At 33.6% G+C, this 6000-nt stretch overlaps 1 long non-coding RNA gene across 2 annotated transcripts; it reads left to right on the top strand.

Moving 5' to 3' along the window:
* Positions 1-691: 691 nt before the first annotated feature.
* On the top strand, positions 692-1922 carry LOC118257411 (uncharacterized). Of its 2 annotated transcripts, none has more exons than XR_004781552.1 (2): positions 692-820; positions 1664-1922. It is a non-coding gene; the product is annotated as an uncharacterized LOC118257411 (long non-coding RNA). The 2 variants fall into 2 exon arrangements; XR_004781553.2 differs by having other exon boundaries at positions 708-881.
* The last annotated feature ends 4078 nt before the right edge of the window (positions 1923-6000 follow it).

The raw sequence follows: 6000 nt of genomic DNA, 5'->3' as shown, positions 1-6000 counted from the left end.
TCTTGCATGTGCCTTGACATTGATTCCAGGTGTTGTTGTTTCATGATCTTCCCAGTTACAGAGGTGAGGATCACAGGTCTGTAGTTCCCTGAGTCTTCCATTCTACCTGTTTTAAAAAATGGGAGTGATGTTTCCCTTTTCCTAGTCAAGTGGGAAAACTTCACCTTACTGCCATGAGTTTTCGAATATGGTGGAGAGAAGCTTGGCAACTACATCTGTTGTTGAGTACCTCAGCCTTTTCCATGGCTGTCATTACCAGTTCTCCCTTCTCCTTTATGAGAGGGAGTACACTCTCCTTTGGCCTTTCTTTTTTTGACCACTGTACCTGTACAATCCCTTCTTGTTATTCTTTGCATCGCTTGCCAAGTTCAGTTCCATCTGTGCCTTGGCTTTCCTGATCCCATTCCTACACATCCAGACAGCATCCCTGTACTTTTCCCAAGCCACATGTCCCTGCTTTGACTGCCTGTGCATTTCCTTCTTATGCCTCAGTTTGACCAGCAGGTCCTTGCTCAGTCATCCCGGTTTCCTGCCTTGCATTCTTGTTTTCTTACATATGGGGATGCAGAGTTCTTGAGTTCTAAAAAACAGTGCCCTTAAAAGTTGCCAGCTCATTTCAGCTCCTTTGTTTCTAAGGGCAGTTTCCCATGGGTTCTCATCCACTAGGTCTTTAAACAACTGGAAGTTTGCTCTCTGAAAGTTCACTGTCCTGACTTTGCTCTTTGCCAGTACACTGTTCCTCAAGATCAGAAACTCAAACGGGGTGTGGTCACTGCAAGCCAGACTGCCTTCTGTCTTTACCTCTAATTCATCTGCATTGGTGAGCACCAGGTCCAATAATGCTTCTCCTTTGGTTGATTTGTCTAATACCTGGACTAGAGGTATTTGTGTGTATGTATATTATCTAGCTGTTTATAATGACACATATTTCCCTAATAGAAATCGTGATATTGAATTCCTATATTAATTTTATGTTATGGATTTTAATACTTAATGTACAAGTTTGTATTTGCTTAATATAGGGTTAATTGAAATCAGGATACTTATAAGATTCTCTATTGCTAAAAACTTTATTACTCCTAGACATTAAGACTCATAGACACTGCATCTAAATAGAAATATTTTAATAAGCTAAAATTCCTACATGGTGTTGTGATAATGACAAATGAAAAAACTTCCTTCCTTTTCTCCTTTCCAATAAGAATGTTCCCAGTTCTCAATTTTCTTAGTCCTTACTTTTAGAATGCAAACCAATTTATTTCTTCTGTATAGGGAAATTGGCTTCTTGCACAAATTCTGCATTCTTTAACTTCACGTAGCTTTCTAGTGGTCTTCTAATATGTTAGCAATATTGCAATTGAATTACCCAGAATTCAACATGTCTGAGGGAGTCTTTCTTCTCTAAGTCAGAAGGAAATATCAAAGTATGATCACATGAAAATGAGGGAAAGTGCCTTAGAAAATAGGGAAGTCCTCCCACAGACACCTCTAAATGAAAGACAGAACACACTATATCACAAACTGAAGGAAAGAGATCAAGAGCTTATTTGACTGAAAAAACAGAAGGAATATAATTAAGACCTGCTGTGAATTGGAAAACAGTCTTGTTGGTGTTAGCCCCTGCCCCACTGTTAATTAATTAAATTATTTTTTTTTTCTGCAGATCTACAGAAAAACAGGGGATGGAATTATTTAATTCAAATTAGACAAGATTTGAGTGCACTGTTAAAATCAGAACATGACTGGCCTATGATTATGTGAGAGGTTTGTTTAAAATTATTTTCTGATTTTGTATAAGAATTGAAGACACTGCAGTTAGGAGCATAATATGAAACATTTGAAACCCATGCACTTCATCAGGAATGGTACTTTAGAATCAAACTGGGAAATATACACTGAAAATAAAGTGAAATAAAAACCTCTGTTGTGTTTCTATCTGGACATATGTCATTATTAATTAAAAATTTTGGTTTTATATACACTCTATAATGGAAGTGGAGTTTGGACGTATCTAACATTTAAAGAAGGTTGCTGGATTTCAATTTCCACTTTCAAGGAAATGTACATTTAGTTCATAATTCATGCACAATCAGTGCCTCACACTGAGGAAGCTGTGGGAACTGACATTTCATTATTTAAATTAATTGTTTTAAATGAATTTAAAAGAATTTTTCATAAAAAGTAGAGTATACTCAGTCTTAAACTTCATACAGTGTGGTTCCTCAAATGTCAGACAATTGTAAAATTGCAGAATATTATTGTCTGTATCTACCTTTGCTTACCTTAGACAGACATTAAATATATATAATGTTTTCTCTAAGAAACCATGACACATGAGATTATTAAGTAACCAGTACAAGCCAAGAAATTTATTTTTCTGAAATGAAATTTCCATTGACACCTAAGTGCTTTATAAATATTAGTGGTTGCAGCCCACAACTGGAAGGAAATAAGGACAAAAACAAGGTCACTCATGTATGCAAAACTGTGGCGTGCTGAGAGCTATTTTATTCTTCAGCCATAAGTAAAGTTCATCCATAACTGATCAAGTAGCTTCAATACAAACACAATTCAAAAAATAAATAAATTAAATGTAAGAATTTAACTTGTTCTTCCTAACTTTATAGAAAATTTGTTTTGTTTGTTTAAGTATATTATTTGCTATACTTCATTTTTTGTTCAGTTTGGTGGGTTTTGTTTGTAGAATATTTAGTTTCTTGGCTCTAAATATGTATAGCAGAAGGGCAGACTTAAAGAAAAAGAGTCATAATTCAGACACAATATCCAATAATACTTGTGGTTCGACTTCCCTTCTTCATGAGTGCATGTAAGCATCTCTCTGGTTCTCTGGTTATGTGTGACTTTTTTCATAAAGGTTTCCTGGACCTTTATATATTATTTATATTTTTATATATAATATATATATATTAGTATTATATATTAACATATAATAAGGTTAAGCTTGGATTCCCAATTTCCCATATTTTAGGAAACTGGGAATTGGGGGGTTTGGGGGCTGTATGTAGTTTAATACAAACTTTATTAAACTAAAAACTGTGTCTCTTCTAGTGATTTATTGTTTATAATATTTATGGTGTATTGTAGATTTTTGTAGCTTTTGATATTAAAATTTGGAATCTCATATTCTGTTTGCTTCATACTTTTTTTTTTTTTTTTTAAACTGAAACTGGGAAATGCTAAAAAAACAAAAGCAAACAGAACAGATACTCAAATTGGTATTCTTTGCTAAAAAAATCACAAAAAAAACCATCCTGTCAGGTTTCTTCTGAACCTTCCCTTTTGTTTAGAGCATGTTGTATACAAGCTTGACTCTGCAAAGATTCTTAGGATTTGCACAGAGAAGATTAAAGCAACAGTTTATTCGTGTAACTTGCAGAAGTAAATTATATCATCTGGGTAAATGCTGTTAATAATTTCAAACATATGTCCTAAGAGAAGAGACTTCACAGTTATTTCTGGATTGTAAAAGGTGTGAGCAATATTTTTGCCTCATACTAATTTTTTCCCCTTGTTTTCTCATGAAATTCTCACTAAGCAAATGTGGGTTTTTTTTGTTTGTTTATTTTTAACAAAATTTGTCTCATGCCTAGAAAGCTTCGTAATGTGATATTTTTAAATCATGCATTTCAGAATGGTGAAGTCACTAGATAACTCTTTGAAAAGTGTAATGTATTCACTGTCCAGCATCTACACTGGAAAATCACCATCCTTTTTAATTCCTGAAGCATGATATCACATCTACAGATATACAAAGAAAAAGGATACTTACACATCTGATAGATGTGTATGAGGTAACACCGAAATATACAAGGATCGGTAGCAGAAAGTGGACAATGGAACAAGTACTTAAATATATTTAGAGGCAATTATCATATTTTTTTCATTTGAGTGTTAAAGCAAGTCTTCATACTAGATATGTCATGCCTTCGTTTTATATTCCTGTTCTTTCAACATCCTTTATGTAATCTTCATGGTAAGAAGCAATCTCTGCTTGGTGCTCAGTTGATTGATCAGTTAGGCTGTTATTGGCAATCTGAGAAACAATGGTTTGTCAGCTCAGATTTCTGATTATGTACAAACAGGATTCAGCTTGATGTGGTATAAGTATTTTATGGATTTTGAGCATCTATCTCTAAAAAATGTTTTAAAATTGATGTCTTCTGATTTTCCTGAAAAAGGAACAATAAAGGTGAAAATATTCTTATTTCTCTTTCCTGTGCTGTATTGTTTCCACTTTGACTTATGAAGTTTACAGGAAAAATAATACAATAATTTATAAAATTGAAAATCCTAAATTAATTAATTAATTTATCTGACATTAGGCAAGGGAGGGTAACATGTTCCAGACTAATAGGTACACTTTTTTTGTTCATGTAAGTAAAAGTATGTAGAAAAGCTAGACCTTCAGTTGCTAATTATACGTAACTTACCTCCTTACCTCCCCTGCGTTAGGAGGTATTTGTTTGGAAAATGAGTTATACACAGGTAGTATTTTGTGTAATTTAGAATTTTGAGTTATGTTAATTCTAGTTCAAGCCTGGTCTAAGAAGCCTGCTTACAGTCCCCCCTTTACACATAGAGAAGCAAACTCATATTTCTGGGCAACAGTCTGAAAGAAAGTAGTATTGCCTTTCTTAGTTACAGACAGCTTACTCAGGATTTTTTTAGAATAAGCATTCTCCAGTTCATGACGGTAACATGTAAACGTAATGAAATTCCTTTTTAATAGTTCCTCCTTTTCCAAGCACTGAAAAGTTGTCATGGAATGAACAGTCCTTTTCTTATTTTATTTATGCTTAATTATGTTTATTAAAAATTACAGTTTATGGATGTAACTACACCAGAATGCATTCTCTGGGGCCTTTTCATTGTTTTAAATTTAGTTATAAACACCCAAGGAATCTTCACTCAGCCCTGGTGGAATATGAAAGGTGCAATAGAGGTTGGGTTGGTCTGTGGAGTAGCTCAGAAGTAGTACAATTCCTGGACACTTTATAGAAGAAATATGAACCCTCCAGATGTGGGTTGATCAAATACTTTGTCAAAGCTCTCCACCAATTTTCAGAGGAAAAAAAAAAATATAGATATCAACAAATGCAGAGCAAGGTGATCCTTGTATGAACCTTATACTTCTTATCTCCAAGTATTTCAATAGTTTTCTGAAGTTTGAGGTTTCCAGCTGGTTAAAAGCAACATCACCTATAATTTTCTCCTCACAGAAAACATAAAGGAAATGTCATACAAAAAATATTTTCTGCAGATGAACTTCAGAAAATGTGAACTTAAGATTGCAAATACATCTCCAGCTCTTTCATATTTATGTGGTTTAGCATAGGAGGCAGTGGAATGGTCAAAATATTTTTGGTGATCAGAAGAGCTTTTTCATTGTTTTCCTGAAAAAATCACTTACTCCTGCTAGAAAATGGTCTTGCATCTAATATACATTTCTGTTTGTTTGAATACCTCAACTATTTAAACACAGAGAATGATCACAGCCAGCAGCCTCCCAGAAGTCAAAGAATTTTTTCCTAGGTCTTTGATGCACCCATACAGCATCTTGTAATATGGTGTTTTTTTTTTTTTTTTTGTTTGTTTGTTTTTTAACAGAAGCCAGAACGTAAGTACAAATTGAGATTTCAGTCCTTTCTAAGATAAAATCTTAGGTGACAAGAATATTTGAAAGTAAGATGCTTTATTTCCTAAGAATGCTGCAGTAGACAAAAAACAAACAAACAAACAAAAAAACTATAAGATACAAGCAAACAAGGAAATACAGAGGTATGCCCTGACTTCCACAATTCTTCAGAATGCAAATACCTTGAAAGATTAAATTTCTCTTTTTTTCACTTCTCCAGCCTTGTCTTTTTCTTGTTTTTCAAATTACTGTAGCAGAACATATCTAAATGGTCTTAGTGCTTTAAAATAATTCTTAAGGTGATAAACAGAATTAATTCTGTTTAATATTTAGCCTAAAGTAAA

Source organism: Cygnus atratus, chromosome 2, assembly GCF_013377495.2.
Source record: "Cygnus atratus isolate AKBS03 ecotype Queensland, Australia chromosome 2, CAtr_DNAZoo_HiC_assembly, whole genome shotgun sequence".
NCBI lineage: Eukaryota > Metazoa > Chordata > Aves > Anseriformes > Anatidae > Cygnus > Cygnus atratus.
This window is presented reverse-complemented; position numbering and strand designations above follow the sequence as displayed.